The sequence below is a fragment of the Trachypithecus francoisi genome, unplaced genomic scaffold, assembly GCF_009764315.1.
Source record: "Trachypithecus francoisi isolate TF-2019V2 unplaced genomic scaffold, Tfra_2.0 Lachesis_group1, whole genome shotgun sequence".
Classification (NCBI taxonomy): Eukaryota; Metazoa; Chordata; class Mammalia; order Primates; family Cercopithecidae; genus Trachypithecus; species Trachypithecus francoisi.
In genome coordinates this window covers 107,752,929-107,774,182 of record NW_022681454.1, presented here as the reverse complement: position 1 = coordinate 107,774,182, position 21,254 = coordinate 107,752,929, and positions in this window count along the sequence as shown.

The following is a 21,254-nucleotide window of genomic DNA, read 5'->3' as shown; positions in this document are numbered from 1 at the left end:
TAGAAGGTTTTTGATATAAAGAGGTGCATTACTTAATGATAAGTTGTTCCCTAAGAAGATGTAACAATTCTTAACGGGTATGTCCATAAAAACAGAGTATCAAAATACATGAGGCAAAAACTGATAGAAATGCAAGTAAAAATAAAATAAATCCATTATACAGATAGAGACTTCAGTACTCCTCTATCTGAAATAGACAGTTCCAACAGGCAGACAATTGCTAAGGATATAGTTGAACTCAACAACATCATCCATCAACTGGATATAATTGCCATTTGTAGACTACTTCAAGCAAAAACAGAAGAATACGTATTATTCTCAAACTCCTATGGAATCTTCACAAGATAGACCACATTCTGGGCCACAATATACATCTTAACCAATTTTAAAGAATATAAATTATGCAATGTCTGCTCTCAGACCATAGTGGAATTAAACTACAATCCAATAAGAGAAAGAAAAGTAAAAAATACCAAACAAACAAACAAACAAAAAAAAACCTTGGAGATTAAACAACATACTTCTAAATGACATAGGAATCAATGAAGAAATATTTTTACAAATTTAAAAATATTTTAAACAAAATTAAAATGAAAATATACTAAAATCTGTGGAATACAGTGAAAGCAGTGCTTACAGGGAAATTTACAGCACTGAATGCATATAATACAAAAGAAGACCAAATATCAATAATCAAAGCTTCCTTCTTAAGAAACTAAAAAAAGAACAGCAATTAAACCCAAAGTAAGCAGAAGAAAAGAAAAAATACTCAAAGTAAAATTCAGTGGAAACAAAGACATAAAATCAATAGACAAAATAAATAAAACCTAAAACTAGTTATTAGAGAAACTCAATAAAACTGATAAGTCTCTATCGAGGCTAGGAAAACCAATGAAGGACAAAAATTACTAATATCAGAAATGAAATATATGACATCACTACAGATGCCATAGACATTAAAAGTATAATAAAAGAATATTATGAACATTATGTTCACAGATTTGATAACCTAAATTGAGTGGACCAATTTATTGAAAGCCACAATCTGCCAAAACTCACATAAAAAGAAATAAGTGAGACTAATAGGCCTATATTGATTATAGAATTTGAATTAATAATTAATAACTTTTCAAACAAGAAACACCAGAACCAGATGAGTTCACTGGTCAATTATATGTCAAAATTTTAAGAGAGATATACAATTTTCTATACAATATCCTCCAGAAAACAGATGCAGTGGGACTACTTTCTATCTCATCCTATTAGTTCGGTATTACCCTAATTCAAAACCTTATATTATAAGAAAGTAAAACAACAGATCAGTATCTTTCATGATAATTGACATAAAACTTTTCAACAAAATGTTAAGCAATCTGATTCAACAATGTATAAAAATAATTACACATGACCAAGTGACATTTATCTCGGATATGTAAGGCTGATTCTAAATTCAAAATCAATATAATCTATCACATCAACAGACTAAAGAAGAACAATTACATGATTGTATGATTGTATTAATAGATACAGAAAAAGCATTTGAAACGATCCAATACCCACTCATGATAAAAACTCAGCAAATTAGGAATAGAAGGTGAACTTTTTCAACTTGAAAATGAACATCTACACAAAACCTACAGTTAACATCATACTCAATGGTAAGTAATTAAAAGTTTTCCAGCTAAGACAAGAATGAGGCAAAGATATCACCTCTGACCACTCCTTTTCAACATTATACTTGAAGTTCTTGCCAATATAATAAAACAAGAAAAAAAAGGATACACAGATTGTGAAGGAAGAAATAAAAACTCTTTGTTTGCAGATGACCTTATCTATGTAGAAAATCACCTTATAATAAGTGATTATAACGAAGTTGTAGGCAACAAATTTAATTTACAAAAGCCAATGCTTCTCTCAATATCAATAATGTACAAGTAGAATTTGAAATTAAACACACAATACAATTTACATTAGCAATCCAAAAAATGAAATAAGTAGATATAAGTCTAACAAAATAGGTACAAGATTGGTATGAGGAAAACTACAAAATTCTGATGAAAGAAGTCTAAGGAAAGTAAATAAATGAAGAGGTATTCCATGTTCATGAATAAGAAACAGTTTTGTCAAAACGTCACTTCTTCCAAACTTGATCTTTAGATTCAACACAATCTCAGTCAGAATCCCAGCAACTTATTTTGTGGATATTGCAAACTGATCTGAAGTTTATAAAGAGAGAAAAAAGTACAGAGTAGCCAACACAATGTTAAAGCATAAAAACAAAGTTAGAGAATTGATACTACCCAACTTCAAGATTTACTATAAAGCTACAGTAATAAAGACAATGTGCTGTTGGGGGAAAAATTGACAACTAGATCAATGGAAGAGAATACAGAACCCAGAAATATGCTTACGTAAATATCAACAGATCTTTTACAAAAAAGTAAAGGCAATATAATGGAGAAAATATAACCTTTTCAAGAAATGATGCTGGAGAAACAGGACATCTAAATGCAAAAAATAAAAATAAAACAGACACAGACCTTTAAATCTTCACAAAAATTAATTTGAAATTGCTTACAGGCCTAAATGCAAAATGCAAAGCTATAAAACTCCTGGAAGAAAACACAGAAGAAAATCTAGATGATCTTGTGGGTGTGGCAATGGTTTTTTAGACACAATTTCAAAATCTTGATCTATGAAAGAAATAATTACCCAGCTATAAGGAATTGGCTCACACATTTATGGAAGCTGGGAAATCCCAAATCTGCATTCAACAGGCTAAAGACCCAGAAGAGGCAATGGTATAGTTCCAGTCTGAGTCCAAAGGCCTGAGAATCAGGAAATCCATTGGTATGAGTTTCAGTCTGCCTTTAAGTCTGAAGGCAAGAGAAGGAGAAAGAAGCAGAAGAAGACAGTCAGACTGAGATAATTCGTTTTAACTCAGCATTTTTATTTTATTCTAGCCCACCCACATTGGGAAGGGAAATCTGCTTTACTCAGTCTACTTATGCAAATATTCATTTCATTCAGAAACTCTCTTACAGCTGGGCACAGTGGCTCAGGACTATAATCCTAGCCCTTTGGGAGGCTGAAGCAGGAGTATCACTTGAGCTCAGGAGTTGGAAACCAGTCTGAGCAATATAGTGAGATCTTACCTCTACAAAAGATAAAAATAAAAATAAATTAGCTAGGCATTGTGTCCCAGCTACCTGAGTGGCTGCAGTGGGAGGATCACTTGAGTCTGGGAGGTCAAGGCTGCAGTGAGCTATGACCATGCCATTGCAGTCCAGCCTAGGCAACAGGGCAAGACACTGAAAAAAGGAAAAGAAAGAAAGAAAGAAGAAAAAGAAAGAAAGAAAGAAAGAAAGAAAGAAAGAAAGAGGAAGAGAGAGAGAGAGAGAGAGAGAGAAGAGAGAGAGAGAAGAGAGAGAGAGAGAGAGAGAGAAAGAAAGAAAAGAAAGAAGAAAGAAAGAAAGAAAGAAAGAAAGAAAGAAAGAAGAAAGAAAGGAAGAGAGAGAGAGAGAGGGAAGGAGGGAGGGAGGGAGAGAGGGAGGGGAGGGGAGAGGAGGGGAGGGAAGAGAGTAACTCTCTTACAGACATATGGATAAATAATATTTTACCAAATATCTGGACACCCTGTGGCTCAGTCAAGTTGACATATAAAATTAAACATTACAAGTCCCTTCCTTGTCAATTGGACACTCATACATGTCTCCTTAAACCATATTTACTTTCCAAATAAAGACAATAGCAAGATTATAATTCCACTTATACAACTATACAATATCCTACCTACAATTAAAAATGCACTAACCCCTCCCACAGGAGAGGAGGTAAAGCCTTGAGTAATGTTTATTCTTCTCCTTGATATTTTGTAATTTAACTACTATTAGTAGCTCAAATTCTTATGGAATGAAGGTTTGAATAACGCCATCATGTAAAGAATGACCAGCTGAAGTGCTATGATGTAAAATTAACAATACTACAGATCAGTGCAGTTCCAAGATGGCCAAATAGGAACAGCTCCAGGCTACAGCTCCCAGCGTGAGCAACACAGAAGATGGGTGATTTCTGCATTTCCAACTGAGGTACCGGGTTCATCTCACTGGGGCATGTCAGACAGTGGGTGCAGGATAGTGGGTACAACCCACCGAGCAAGAGCCAAAGCAAAGCGAGGCATCGCCTCACACAGGAAGTGCAAGGGGTAAGGGAATTCCCTTTCCTAGTCAAGGAAAACCATGACACACAGCACCTGGAAAATCGGGTCACCCCCACCCTAATACTGCGCTTTTCCAAGGGTCTTAGCAAATGGCACACCAGGAGATTATATCTTGAGCCTGGCTTGGAGGGTCCCACGCCCATGGGGCCTCCCTCATTGCTAGCACAGCAGTCTGAGATCTAACTGCAAGGTGACAGCGAGGCTGGGGGAGGAGAGCCCACCATTGCTGAGGCTTGAGTAGGTAAACAAATTGGCCAAGAAGCTCGAACCGGGTGGAGCCCACCGCAGCTCAAGGAGGCCTGCCTGCCTCTGTAGATTCCACTGCTGGGGACAGGGCACAGCGAAACAAAAGCCAGCAGAAACCTCTCCAGATTTACATGTCCCCATCTGACAGCTTTGAAGAGAATAGTGGTTCTCCCGGCACAGAGTTTGAGATCTGAGAATGGACAGACTGCCTCCTCAAGTGGGTCCCTGACCCTCAAGTAGCCTAACTGGGAGGCACCCCCCAGTAGGGGCAGACTGACACCTCACACAGCTAGGTACCCCTTTGAGACAAAGCTTCCAGAGGAATGATCAGGCAGCAACATTTGCTGTTCAGCAATATTCACTCTTCTGCAGCCTCCACTGCTGATACCCAGGCAAACAGGGTCTGGGGAGGACCTCCAGAAAACTCCAACAGAACTGCAGCTGAGGGTTCTGACTGGTAGAAGGAAAACTAACAAACAGAAAGGACATCCACACCAAATCCCCATCTGTATGTCACCATCATCAAAGACCAAAGGTAGATAAAACCACAAAGATGGGGGAAAAAACAGAGCAGAAAAGGTGAAAATTCTAAAAATCAGAGTGCATCTCCCCCTCCAAAGAAACTCAGCTCCTCATCAGCAATGGAACAAAGCTGGATGGAGAATGACGAGTTGAGAGAAGAAGGCTTCAGACGATCAAACTTCTCCAAGCTAAAGGAGGAAGTTCGAACCCATCACAAAGAAGCTAAAAACCTTGAAAAAAGATAAGACGAATGGCTAGCTAGAATGACCAATGTAGAGAAGTCCTTAAATGACCTGATAAAGCTGAAAACCATGGCATGTGAACTACATGACAAATGCACAAGCTTCAGTAACCCATTCGATCAACTGGAAGAAAGGCTATCAGTGACTGAAGATCAAATGAATGAAATGAAGTGAGAAGAGAAGTTTAGAGAAAAAAGAGTAAAAAGAAATGAACAAAGCCTCCAAGAAATATGGGACTATGTGAAAAGACCAAATCTACATCTGATTAGTGTACCTGAAAGTGATGGGGAGTATGGAACCAAGTTGGAAAACACTCTGCAGGATATTATCCAGGAGAATTTCCCCAACCTAGCAAGGCACGCCAACATTCAAATTCAGGAAATACAGAGAACGCCACAAAGATACTCATCAAGAAGAGTAACCCCAAGACACATAATTGTCAGATTCACCAAGGTTGAAATAAAGGAAAAAGTGTTAAGGGCAGCCAGAGAGAAAGGTCGGGTTACTCACAAAGAGAAGCCCATCAGACTAACAGCAGATCTCTCGGCAGAAACTCTACAAGCCAGAAGAGAGTGGGGGCCAATATTCAACATTCTTAAAGAAAATAATTTTCAACCCAGAATTTCCTATCCAGCCAAACCTAGTTTCATAAGTGAAGGAGAAATAAAATCCTTTACAGACAAGCAAATGCTGAGAGATTTTGTCACCACTAGGCCTGCCCTACAAGAGCTCCTGAAGGAAGCACTAAACATGGAAAGGAAAAACCAGTACCAGTCACTGCAAAAACATGCCAAATTTTGGGGACCATCAATGCTAGGAAGAAATTGCATCAACTAATGAGCAAAATAACCAGCTAACATCATAATGACAGGATCAAATTAACACATAATAATATTAACCTTAAATGTAAGTGGGCTAAATGCTCCAATTAAAAGACACAGGCTGGCAAATTGGGTAAAGAGTCAAGACCCATCAGTGTGCTGTATTCAGGACACCCATCTCATGTGCAGAGATACACATAGGCTCAAAATAAAGGGATGGAGGAAGATCTGCCAAGAAAATGGAAAACAAATAAGGCAGGGGTTGCAATCCTAGTCTCTGATAGAACAGACTTTAAACCAACAACGATCAAAAGAGACAAAGAAGGCCATTACATAATGGTAAAGGGATCAATTCAACAAGAAGAGCTAACAATCCTAAATATATATGCACCCAACACAGGAGCACCCAGATTCATAAAGAAAGTCCTCAGAGACCTACAAAGACACTTAGACTCCCACACAATAATAGTGGGAGACTTCAACACCCCACTGTCAACATTAGACAGATCAAGGAGACAGAAAGTTAACAAGGATATCCAAGAATTGAACTCAGCTCTGCACCAAGCAGACCTAATAGATATCTACAGAACTCTCCACCCTAAATCAACAGAATATACATTCTTCTCAGCACCACATCACACTTATTCCAAAATTGACCACATAGTTGGAAGTAAAGCACTCCTCAGCAAATGTAAAAGAACAGAAATTATAACAAACTGTCTCTCAAACCACAGTGCAATTAAACCAGAACTCAGGATTAAGAAACTCACTCAAAATCACTCAACTACATGGAAACTGAACAACCTGCTCCTGAATGACTACTGGGTACAGAACGAAATGAAGGCAGAAATAAAGATGTTCTTTGAAACCAATGAGAACAAAGATACAACATACCAGAATCTCTGGGACACATTTAAAGCAGTGTGTAGAGGGAAATTTATAGCACTAAATGCCCATAAGAGAAAGCAGGAAAGAACTAAAATTGACACCCTAACAACACAATTAAAAGAACTAGAGAAGCAAGAGCAAACACATTCAAAAGCTAGCAGAAGGCAAGAAATAACTAAGATCAGAGCAGAACTGAAGGAGATAGAGAAACAAAAAACCTTCAAAAAATCAATAAATCCAGGAGCTGTTTTTTTTTAAAAAGATCAAAAAAATTGATAGACTGCTAGCAAGACTAATAAAGAAGAAAAGATAGAAGAATCAAATACACACAATAAAATATGATAACAGGGATATCACCACCGACCCCACAGAAATACAAACTACCATCAGAGAATACCATAAACACCTCTGTGCAAATAAACTAGAAAACCTAGAAGAAATGGATAAATTCCTAAACATGTACACTCTTCCAAGACTAAACCAGGAAGAAGTTGAATGCCTGAATAGACCAATAACAGGCTCTGAAATTGAGACAATAATGAATAACCTACCAATCAAAAAAAGTACAGGACCAGATGAATTCACAGCCAAATTCTACCAGAGGTACAAGGAGGAGCTGGTACCATTCCTTCTGAAACTATTCCAAACAGTAGAAAAAGAGGGAATCTTCCCTAACACATTTTATGAGGCCAACATCATCCTGATACCAAAGCCTGGCAGAGACGCAACAAAAAAAGAGTAGTTTAGACCAATATCCATAATAAACAGCGATGCAAAAATCCTCAATAAAATACTGGCAAACCGAATCCAACAGCACATCATAAAGCTTATCCACCATGATCAAGTGGGCTTCATCCCTGGGATGCAAGGCTGGTTCAACATATGCAAATCAATAAACATAACCCAGCATATAAAGAGAACCAAAGACAAAAACCACATGATTATCTCAATAGATGCAGAAAAGGCCTTTGACAAAATTCAACAGCCGTTCATGCTAAAAACTCTCAATAAATTTAGTATTGATGGAACATATCTGAAAATAATAAGAGCTATTTATGACAAACCCACAGCCAATATCATACTGAATGGGCAAAAGCTGGAAGCATTCCCTTTGAAAACTGGCACATGACAGGGATGCCCTCTCTCACCACTCCTATGCAACATAGTGTCGGAAGTTCTGGCCAGGACAATCAAGCAGGAGAAATAAAAAAAGAGTATTCAATTAGGAAAAGAAAAAGTCAGTTTGTCCCTGTTTGCAGATGACATGATTGTATATTTAGAAAACCCCATTGTCTTAGCCCAAAATTTCCTTAAGCTGATGAGAAACTTCAGCAAAGTCTCAGGAAAAAAATCAACGTGCAAAAATCACAAGCATTCTTATACACCAACAACAGACAAACAGAGAGCCCAATCATGAGTCAACTCCCATTCACAATTGCTTCAAAGAGAATAAAATACCTAGGAATCCAACTTACAAGGGATGTAAAGGACCTCTTCAAGTACAAACCACTGCTCAAGGAAATAAAATAGGACACAAACAAATGGAAGAACATTACATGCTCATGAATAGGAAGAATCAATATCATGAAAATGGCCATACTTCCCAAAGTAATTTATAAATTCAATGCCATCCCCATTAAGCTACCAATGACTTTCTTCACAGAATTGGAAAAACCTACTTTAAATTTCACATGGAACCAAAAAAGAGCCCACATTACCAAGACAATCCTAAGCGAAAAGAACAAAGCTGGAGGCATCATGCTACTTGATTTCAAACTATACTACAAGGCTACAGTAACCAAAACAGCATGGTACTGGTACCACAACAGTGATATAGACCAATGGAACAGAACAGAGCCCTCAGAAATAATACCACACATCTATAACCATCTGATCTTTGACAAACCTCACAGAAACAAGAAATGGGGAAAGGATTCCCTATTTAATAATGGTGCTGGGAAAACTGGCTAGCCATATGTAGAAAGCTGAAAGTGCATCCCTTCCTTACATCTTATACAAAAATTAATTCAAGATGTATTAGAGACTTAAATGTTAGACCTAAAACCATAAAAACCCTAGAAGAAAACCTAGGCAATACCATTCAGGACATAGGCATGAGGAAGGAATTCATGTCTAAAACACCAAAAGCAATGGCAGCAAAAGCCAAAATTGACAAATGGGATTTAATTAATTAAATAGCTTCTGCACAGAAAAAGACACTACCATCAGAGTAAACAGGCAACCTACAGAATGGGAGAAAATTTTTGCAATCTACTCATCTGACAAAGGGCTAATATCCAGAATCTACAAAGAACTCAAACAAATTTACGAGAAAAAAACAAACACCATCAAAAAGTGGACGAAGCATATGAACAGACACTTCTTAAAAGAAGACATTTATGCAGCCAACAGACACATGAAAAAATGCTCGTCATCACTCGCCATCAGAGAAATGCAAATCAAAACTACAATGAGATACCATCTCACACCAGTTAGAATGGCAATCATTAAAAAGTCAGGAAACAACAGTGGCTGGAGAGGATGTGGAGAAATAGGAACACTTTTACATTGTTGGTGGGGCTGTAAACTAGTTCAACCATTGTGGAATACAGTGTGATGATTCCTCAAGGATCTAGAACTAGAAATACCATTTGACCCAGCCATACCATTACTGTGTATATACTCAAAGGATTATAAATCATGCTGCTATAAAGACACATGCACACACATGTTTATTGCGGCACTATTCACAGTAGCAAAGACTTGGAACCAACCCAAATGTCCATCAATGATGGACTGGATTAAGAAAATGTGGCACATATACACCATGGAATACTATGCAGCCATAAAAACGGATGAGTTCATATCTTTTGTAGGTACATGGACGAAGCTGGAAACCATCATTCTCAGCACACTATTGCAAGAACAGAAAACCAAACACTGCATGTTCTCGGTCATAGGTGGGGATTGAACAATGATAACACTTGGACACAGGAAGGGGAACATCACGCACCGGGACCTGTCATGGAGTGGAGGAGGGGGGAGGGATAGCATCACGAGACATACCTAATATAAATGACGAATTAATGGGTGCAGCACACCAACATGTCACATGTATACATATGTAACAAACCTGCACGTTGTGCACATGTACCCTAGAATTTAAAGTATAATGATAATACAAAAAACAAAGACAGAAAAAAAAATTAACAATACTTAAATCCTGTGATATAAAGGCAATACATTTTATGTTACATAAGAAGGAAATAAGAGAGGAAAGAACACAGATATACTTGCTTATGTACTGAAATTTATATATACATATTTTTATATACCCACACAAACATATTTATAACAAAATGAGAAAAAATACTCATGAAAATTACAGTCCTTGTTTCTGAAATTGGTCATGTGTCCCTAGCTAGCATTTATATCTATCTTCTTCCACTACTCATTCTATATTCTCTTTGCCTTCAGTAGAACCTCAGGTAGTCACGGTGTTTTACCTGGTGGGGTCATTCAAACCTTTATTCCTGAAGGGTTTAAGCCATTAGCAGTTTTGACTAGACTGGCTTGTTGTTGTTTTGCATTTAACCTAATCACAGAACAGGGTTAGACACATTCAGGGACCTTCTGTATCCCAGACATCCTCTTGCTTACCTCCATAACAAGGAAGTAGTCCAATTTCTCCTGGGTAGTTAGGATCAATCCCTCCAGCCAGCACAATCAGTGTCGTCTTTGTTGATTCAAGAGCCCAAAGTGACCAGGTAGCAGTCTTAACTTCCATTTCAATGCACCTATTGTATCTCTTGTTGGAAGCATTATTCCATTAGAACAAAGAACTCTGAGCCAGCAGAGCAAAGTAAGGTCATGAGAAGAGAAAATAAACACTTTGCTAGCAGGAAACTGGGAGTGAGAGTGAGTGGTACCACTCCCATTTTTATATCTTGGTTCCTGGAGCCATGAATCCTGTCTATCACAGAAATATTACCATATATTGGACACTAATCCACATAATATACAGCCTTCTGTAATAAAGAACCTTGTCCCAGCTCTGCAAGGTATTACCACCTTGCTAGAACTATAACTGAGTCTTCAAAAGCCATTCCACCGTTTTATCAAGCCAGCAACTTTAGGATGGTGGAGAACATGGTAGGACCAGTGAATTCCATAAGCATGGGCTGATTTCTGAACTTATTTGGTCAGAAGCAATGTTGAGTGGAATATTATGATTGTGGATGCTATGGTTTAAGTGATAGTGTCCTCTGCAAAATTTATGTTGAAATTTCATCCTCACTGCAACAGTATTAAGAGGTGTTGCCCTTGGAGGAAGATTAAGTCATGAGGGCTTCACCCTCATAAATGAAATAAAAGATTTGAAGACAGTACTCTCTTGCCATTCCACTTTTTGCCATATGAGGACACAGTGACATGGCACCTTTTGTAAAGCAGAGAGCAGCCTCACCAGACACCAGTGACAATACCTTTATCTTGGATGTCTCAGCTTCCAGAACTGCAAAAAAAAAAAATTTCTATTCTTCATAAATTATCTGTCTGAGGTGTTTTGTTAAAGCAGCACAAAAGGTCTAAAAGAGTGGATCAGGCACTTTGTAAGCCCACAGATGGTAGTTTTGGCATAAGCATTATATGCAGGGTAGATAAATCAAATCATCTGTTTGTTGTCTATTTCAGAAAGGACAAAATTATTCCCCTTCCATCATGGAAGATGTCCAATGTAATCAACCTGCCACTGGGTATCTGGCTAATCACCCTAGGGAATGCTGCCATATCAGGAACTCAGTATTTGTCTCTGCTGCTGGCAATTTGGGCACTGAATAATAGCAATGTCTAGATTGGCCTTGGTAAGTGGAAGTTCACGTTGCTGAGCATATGTATAACCTCCACTGCTGCCACCACAGTCACTTTATTCATGAACCCATTGGGTAAAGACTGAAGTAGCTAGAGAAAGAGGCTGACGCTTTCTCTAGAAAAGTCATAGAAAAGGTCATCCTATCTACTTGATTATTAAAATCCTTCTCTGCTGAGGTCATTCTTTGGTGAACACCCACCTGGGATACAAATATCTGCATTGTTTTTGCCCAGAGAGGTCTATCCACACACGTCTCCTCCAAATACTTTGGAACCAATTTTTTTTTTTTTTTGAGACAGAGTCTCGCTGTCTCCCAGGCTGGAGTGCAGTGGCGCAATTTTGGCTCACTGCAAGCTCTATCTCCTGGGTTCACGCCATTCTCCTGCCTCAGCCTCCCCAGTAGCTGGGACTACAGGCGCCTGCCACCACACCTGGCTAATTTTTTTTTATTTTCTTTTTATTAGAGATGGGGTTTCACCGTGTTAGCCAGGATGGTCTCGATCTCCTGACCTCATGATTCGCCCACCTTGGCCTCCCAAAGTGCTGAGATTACAGGTGTGAGCCACCATGCCCAGCCTGGAACCCATTTTTTAAGCATGTTTCTTCCAAGTCTCTGACTGTCCAGCCAAACCACTGGCCACAGCCCACGCATCAGAGTATAATCACAAGTCTGGTCATTTCTCCTTTCCACCAAAGTTGACAACCATGTGCAGTGCTTGAAGTTCTACCCACTGGGGGAATTTACCTTTCCACTGCCTTTCAAGAATGTCTCAGGAAGAGACTATAGTGCTGCAGCTGTTCACTTTTGGGTGGTGTCAACCTAAAATTCAGAACTATAAACCACGACTTAGTCTTCTCTTTGTCAACTGATCATAGCTAATTCCCCATGAAGTTACAGGTACAGACTGGGAGAGAGAAAACAGTATAGCAACAGTGGAACCATGAACATTTGGGCCACTTCATGTAACACTTGTGCCTTCAGGGCCTGTTCAAACCTGATCACACCTTCATTTGATGATGAAATTCTCCTGCCACACCAACTTTATAGCTTAGGAGTGAGACAGCACCCAGTTAATGAGGGGCAGCTTCCATTGTGTGGTTATTTGTTGGTCCATGCTTATGTGTTCAGTTGTTACAAAAGCCCAGTAGCAGGTTCTCAAAAGAAGAGTAGGTATCTGAAGAGGGTGCCAAGGCTTTATTCCAAATGCCTAAGGGCCTATGCCATTATTCATCTATAGTAGCTACAAAGACTTCAAACAGCATCCTTATCTGCCTGATATTGCAAGCACGATTGGATCTGCTGGATCAAATGGCCCAAATGGCAGAGAAGCTTGCATAGCAGCTTGGAGCTGTTGCACAGCCTTCTCCTGTTTTGGGCCCCAGTCAAAACTAGCAGCTCTTTGTGTCACTTGGTAAATAGAATGCAGTTACACACCAATATGATGAATATGTTGTCCCCCAAATCCAAAGAAGCCCACTAAGCTTTGTGACTCATTTGGCAACAATTCATCCCTCAACCTAGAAGGAATATCTGAACATTTCCCACTCTACTGGAACCCTAGAAATTCCACTGGGTTCGAAGCCTCCTGAATGTTTTTGGATTCATTTTCTACCCTCTGACACACAAATATCTTACCAATAAGTAGAGATTAGTTGCCACTTTTTGTTCATTAGGTCCAATTAACATAATGGGCATCAATGTAATGAGCCAATGTCTCATAGAAGGAAAAGAAGACCAATATTACTACAAACTGAATTATAACAGAGACCTATAGAGTTGATATAGCCCTGGGGTAAGACAGTGAAGGTGAATTGCTAGCCTTGAATTACTAGCCATGGCAGTTAAAAACCATCTGCTTCTGGTGGTTTCTACTCACAGGTATCAACAATAGAGCATTTGTCAGATCTGTAGCTGCATAGAAGATACCAGGGGATATGTTAATTTGTTCAAGCAATGAAACCACATCTGGTACAGCCACTGCAAATGCAGTCAACACCTGGCTATGCTTACAATAATCCACTGCTATTCTCCAAGATCCTTCTTTCCTCGTTTCAGGCCAAATTGACATGTTTAATAGAATGTAGTGAGAATCACCACCTTTGAATCTTTCAAGTCCTCGACGATGGCACTGATCTCTGCAATCCTTCCAGGAATGTGGTACTTCTTGTGGTTTACTAGTTTCCTAGGTAGAGGCAGTTCTAGTGGCTTCCACCTGGCCTTTCCCACCATAATAGCCCTCACTTGATATCAAGGAACAAACTTAGGGAGTCTAGCAGTAGCTGAATATATCTACTGCAATTACACATTCCAAAAATAAGGAAATAGCCACAGAGACCCACTAGGCCTGCTATGAGATGGACCTGAGCTAAAACTCCATTGATTATCTCGTCTCCATAAGCCCCTACTCAAAACTAATGAACTAAAGTGATGTTTTGTGTTTCTTGGAATTAGTGTCAGTTCAGAGCTAGTGTCTAGTAGTCCCTGAAAGGTCTGATTATTTTCCCCCAATATATCATTACCTTGGTAAAAGTCCCCATAGGCCCCTTTAGAAAAGGTTTGGTGAAAAATTAACAGTATCAATTTTTGATAGTGTACTGGGGTCCTTTTATAAGGGGACTTTGCCTTTTCTTCATTCAAGGGTACAATAGCTCAAATCTGGGAATTGATTGAGGGGCTGTGACATCCTGTTTTTATAATTTAGGTGAAACTTTTATTCATTTGACCTGGCTTATACAAATTAAACAAAAATTTAATAGAGTTCCCATCGATTTCACTTATAGAAACACCAGAATCAATTAGCCAATGCCATAGGTCTGTGTGAGCCAGAACATCCTGATTGCTGCTTTAACTCTGCTGTCCACTCTAGTAACCACAGCCAAATTGGTTTTGGAGGATGGGTGCTGCTACTCAGCCACTTCTACCCTGGGATCCAGTTACTCCTACTGCCTTTAGGTCAGTATGGCAGTCCCCACTCTAACATCTGGCCTACAAAAAGTAACAATCACAGAACTCTTCAAGGATGCTGGAGCTCCCCTTCACAAATTTACCTTTCACAGTAGTGGTAATAGGTATGACTTTGGGACCCTCCCAGTGTAAGTGAGTAGGTCTTAACTGACAAATTCACTCTAATGTTTCAATCTCCCTAAGCTTTTGAATCCCGTCCAGTAAATTAAACTAAAGCAGGTGCAGGTCCAGTGTTTCTAATTATTTCATTGTCCATGTTTCATGTCATGTTGGTCCATGTTTCAGTCAATCATCCAAGCAAACTGTTAGAGCCCTCATTAACTTCCCCAGATACAACATTAAATGCAGAATCTCTGGTTAGGGAGCCTTTATCAGTAAATTTGTCTTGATCTAACTCTGTTTCTTTCACCATTATTCCACACCCTCAACCTTCATTTTTACACATGTTCCCCAGATTTCTGTCTATATAAATTAGGAAACTTAAGTAGTTCTTCTGGAATGCAGCATATAAGCTCATGGGTCTCATTTTAGACCACACCTTTAGGGGCATGCGAAAACTTGGAATCTAGTTACAGGTCTGGAAGTAAAAAGGGGTGGTAGGGATGGGTCCTATGAAGAATAAGCATTATCTTTCCTGGCAAGTGCCTCAGGGCTGGCCATTACAGTTACCTCAGGCTTAATCCCTTCAGAAGGGTAGGAAGGCTGCTACTAGTAGGGGAAGCTGCTACCACTAGGGATGGAGAGGCCACTTCTACCAGGGGTGGGAAGTCTGCTTCCACTGACAAAGAAAACTTGTCAGAATTTAGGGACTCAATATCCTTAACTTCATCAGAGTATTCCCATACCTCTCCATTCTATCTTACAGTATTTCATTTTTCCCCAATAAATGCCTTCACTTTAACAGTACACACACCCTTGAGGCTGAGGGTTAACTTGTGTCATAATTCAGCCAGTCCCAAGATGAGATTCTGCATTTGATTTCTTGCAGTCTCATCCTTATGGCTACAGAAGATAAGGGTCTCCTTCAGGGAACATGTAGAAGCTTTCAAGTCCTTCATGGAGTGCTTAAGCTGGGAATTCAAATCCCTGAGCTCATTCTTTTCTTTCATCACTTTTTCCAGAGACATTAAAAGCAGCTTGCCAACCTCATTATATTTGTTAGTTTTCTAAAAATGTTCAGAAGTGTTATCTTCAGTCACTCAGCTCCTTGCTTCTTATAAGTGGTTTATTAGGAGAATTTAATGTAGGTGTTTTGTGTATTTCTATTGACAGATTACACCACAGACTATCAGTTCTCTCTGTACCACTGGAAATAGAGTCATTAGCTAGCAACTTTAAATCCATTCAGATTAGAGAGCCAATTCTAGAAGCCCTGGAACCAACTCTGAAAACTCATCTTTAACATTGTTTCTTTAGAACCACACTTGGTTTTAAAAATCTGTATTAGTAAAGGTTCTTCAGAGACACAGAAACAACAGGAGATAGATAGATAGATAGATAGATAGATAGAGATTAAAGATAAACAGATAATACATAGATATATAGTATTGTGAAAATATGAAATATATTCTGTATATTTGACCTCAAAGTGAGTTGTGACCAGAGAACCAAGATAGCTGCTACTGCTCTGAAGACCCTTACACACACACTGAGGAATGCTGACCAGGTTGTAGGGAAACCCAACAACCTCTTTAAGCAGAGAGTGAATAGATTAAGAAAGGAACCAGATTGCTTCACATGCCATCAGTGACTTTTTTCCTCCTTTTCCTCTCCTTTTTCTTTGCATGGTATAAAAGACTAGATGGGCATGCATTGCAAATGTGATCTACCTCATCTTGCTGTGGCCAAGACTGCCTTATATGTAAGTTTCCCCTGAATAAATTTTTGACTACCTGCCAACCTAGAGTAGGCTGCCTCTTGCTTTGGTCTGAGATTGCCCTCTGCTTAAAGAGGGTCGTTCTTGGAGCTGGAAGGGAATTTTCACAACAGATACATAGCTACATATAAAATTCATTATATGGAATTGACCCATGTGATTATGATGTCTGAGAAGTCACAAGATCTACAGTTAGCAAGGTGGATACCCCAGAGAGTTGATGATATAGTTTCAGTCTCAATCCAAAAGACTGAGAATCAGGAGAGCCATGGATGTTTATGATAGATTTATTCATAATTGCCAAAACTTGGAAGCAGCCAAGATATTCTTCAGTAGCTTAATAGATAGATTGTGGTAAATCTAGGCAATCAAATATTATCCAGTGCTATAAATAAATGAGCTATCAAACCATAAAAAGACATGGAGGAACATTAAATGCATAGCACTAAGTAAACAAAGTCAGTCCAGAAGACTATGTACTATATGATTTCAACTATGTGACATTCTAGAAAAGGTAAATCTTTCAAATTATTAAAAGATCAGTGGATGCCAGAGGTTAGAGGAAGGGAAGATTCAACAGGTGGACCACAGAGCATATTTAGGTCAGTGAAATTAATGTGTATATTATAAATATGGATACATGTCATTATACATTTGTAAAAGCCATAGAATATACACAAAGTGAACCTTATTAGAAAATATAGATTTTAGGTGATAAAGACGTGTCACTATAGTTTCATTGATGTAACAAATTAATCACTCTGTTGCAGGATGTTGATAATCAGGCAGTGTGCATGTTGTGGGAGGAAGGATATGAGAAATCTCTGTCCTTACTGCTCACTTTTGCTGTGAACCTAAAACTGCTCCAAAGAAGAAAGACTATTTCTTAAAATCAAATAACTTGGGGTATGATACAACTTGCTTTTATACTTTAAGTTCTGGGATACATGTGCAGAATGTGCAGGTTTGTTACATAGATATACATATGACATGGTGGTTTGCTGCACCCATCAACTCATCATCTACATTAGGTATTTCTCCTAATGCTATCCCTCCCCTTGCCCCCAACCCCCAACAGGCCTTGGTGTGTGATGTTCCCCTCCCTGTGTCTACGTGTTCTTATTGTTCAGTTCCCACTTATGAGTGAGAACATGCTGTGTTTGGTTTTCTGTTCCTGTGTTAGTTTGCTGAGAATGATGGTTTCCAGCTTCATCCATGTCCCTGCAAAGGACATGAACTCATCCTTTTTATGGCTGCATAGTATTCCATTATGCATATGTGCCACGTTTTCTTTATCCAGTTTATCATTGATGGGCATTTGGATTGGTTCCAAGTCTATGCTCTTGCAAATACTGCTGCAATAAATGTACACGTGCATGTGTCTTCATAGTAGAATGATTTATAATCCTTTGGGTATATACCCAGTAATGGGATTGCTGGGTCAAATGGTACTTCTGGTTCTAGATCCTTCAGGAATCACCACATTGTCTTCCAGAATGGTTGAACTAATTTACACTCCCACAAACAGTGTAAAAGTATTTCTATTTCTCCACATCCTCTCCAGCATCTGTTGTTTCTTGACATTTTAATGATTGCCATTCTAACTGGTGTGAGATGGTATCTCATTGTGGTTTTGATTTGCATTTCTCTAATGACCAGTGATGATGAGCTTTTTTTCATGTTTGCTGACCGCATAAATGTCTTCTTTTGAGAAGTATCTGTTCATATCCTCCGCCCACTTTTTGATGGGGTTGTTTGATTTTTCTTGTAAATTTGTTTAAGTTCTTTGTAGAATCTGGATATTAGCCCTTTGCTGAATGGATAGACTGCAAAAATTTTCTCCCATTCTGTAGGTTGCCTGTTCACTCTGAAGATAGTTTCTTTTGCTGTGCAGAAGCTCTTTAGTTTAATTAGATCCCATTTGTCAATTCTGGCTTTTGTTGCAATTGCTTTTGGTGTTTTAGTCTTGAAGTCTTTGCCCATGTCTACGTCCTGAATGGTATTTCCCAGGTTTTCTTCTAGAGTTTTTATGGTTTTAGGTCTTACATTTAGGTCCTTATTCATCTTGAGTTAATCTTTATATAAGGTATAAGGAAGGGGTCCAGTTTCAGTTTTCTGCATATGGCTAGCCAGTTTTCCCAACACCATTTATTAAACAGGGAATCCTTTCCCCATTTGTTTTTGTCAGGTTTGTCAAAGATCAGATGGCTGTAGATGTGTAGTGTTATTTATGAGACCTCTGTTTTGTTCCATTTGTCTATATATCTGTTTTAGTACCAGTACCATGCTGTTTTGGTTACTGCAGCCTTCTAGTATAGTTTGAAGTCAGATAGTGTGATGTCTCCAGCTTTGTTCTTTTTGCTTAGGATTTTCTTGGCTACACGGGCTCTTTTTTGGTTCCATATAAAATTTAAAGTAGTTTTTTCTAATTCTGTGAAGAAAGTCAATGGTAGCTTGATGGGGATAGCATTGAAGCTATAAATTACTTTAGAGAGTATGACCATATTCATGATATTATTTCTTCCTATCCATGAGCATGGAATGTTTTTCCATTTGTTTGTGTCCTCTCTTATTTCCTTGGGCAGTGGTTTGTAATTGTCCTTGAAGAGGTCCTTCATATACCTTGTAAGTTGTATTCCTAGGCATTTTATTCTCTTTGTAGCAATTGTGAGTGGGAGTTCATTCATGATTTGGCACTGTCTATTATTGTTTTCTGGAAATGCTTGTGATTTTTGAACATTAATTTTTGTATCTTGAGACATTGCTGAAGTTGCTTATCACCTTAAGGAGTTTTTGGGCTGAGATGATGGGGTTTTCTAAATACACAACCATGTTATCTACAAATGGAGACAATTTGACTTCCTCTCTTCCTATTTGAAAACTCTTTATTTCTTTCTCTTGCCTGATTGACCTGACCAGAACTTCCAATACTATGCTGAATAGGAGCGAAGAGACAGGGCAACCTTGTCTTATGCTGGTTTTCAAAGGAAATGCTTCCAGTTTTTGCCCATTCAGTATGATATTGGCTGTGAGTTTGTCATAAATAGCTCTTATTATTTTGAGATATGTTATGTCGATATCTAGTTTATTGAGAGTTTTAGCATGAAGGGGTGTTGAATTTTATTGAAGGCCTTTTCTGCATCCATTGAGATAATATGTGGTTTTTGTCATTTGTTCTGTTTATGTGATGGATTACATTTATTGATTTGTGTATGTTGAACTAGCCTTGCATCCCAGGGATGAAGCCAACTTGATCGTGGTGGATAAGCTTTTGAATATGCTGCTGGATTTGATACACCAGTATTTTATTGAGGATTTTTGCATCTATGTTCATCAGGGATATTGGCCTGAAATTTTCTTTTTTTGTTGTGTCTCTGTGAGGTTTTGGTATAAGAATAATGTTGGCCTCATAAATGAGTTAGGGAGGAGCCCCATTTTTTTCTGTTGTTTGGAATAGTTTCATAACAATGGTACCAGTTCCTCTTTGTACCTCTGGTAGAATTCGGCTGTGAATATGTCTGGTCCTGGGCTTTTTCTTGTTGATAGGCTATTAATTACTGCCTCAATTTCAGAACTTGTTATTGGTCTATTCAGGGATTCAATTTCTTCCTGGTTTACTCTTGGGATGGTGTTTTTGTCCAGGAATTTATCCATTTCTTCTAGATTTTCTAGTTTATTTGTGTAGAGGTGTTTATAGTGTTCTCTCATGGTAGTGTTTATTTCTGTGGGATAAGTGGTGATATCCCCTTTATCATTTTTTATTGCATCTATTTAATTATTCTCTTTTCTTCTTTATTAGTCTGGTTAGTGGTCTATTTGTTAATCTTTTCAATAAACCAGTTCCTGGATTCATTGATGTTTTGAAGGGTTTTTTGTGTCTGTATCTCCTTTAGTTCTGCTATGATCTTAGTTATTTCTTGTCTTCTGGTAGCTTTTGAATTTGTTTGCTATTGCTTCTCCAGTTATTTTAATTGTGATGTTAGTGCGTTGATTTTAAGTCTTTCTAGCTTTCTCATGTGGGTACTTAGTGCTATAAATTTCCCTCTTACCATTGCTTTAGCTGTGTCCCAGAGATTCTGGTATGTTTTGTCTTTGTTCTCGCTGGTTTCAAAGAACTTCTTGATGTCTGCCTTAATTTCGTTATTTACACAGTTATTTACACTTTCAGGTACACCAGTCAAACGTAGGTTTGGTATTTTTATATAGTCCCATATTTCTTGGAGGCTTTGTTTGTTCCTTTTCATTCTTTTTTCTCTATTCTTTTCTTCAGGCTTTATTTCAATAAGTTGTTCTTCAATCTCTTACTTCCTTTCTTCTGCTTGATTGATTCAGCTATTGATACTTGCGTATGCTTCACGTAGTTCTTGTGCTGTTCTTTTCAGCTCATTCAGGAGCAGGTTGTTCAGTTTTCATGTAGTCGTGTGGTTTTGAGTGAATTTCTTAATCCTGAGTTCTAATTTGATTGCACTGTGGTCTGAGAGACTGTTATGATTTCCATTCTTCTGCATTTGCTGAGAAGTGTTTTACTCCAATTATGTGGTCAATTTTAGAATAAGTGCTATGTAGTACTGAGAAGAATACATATTCTGCTGATTTGGGGTGGAG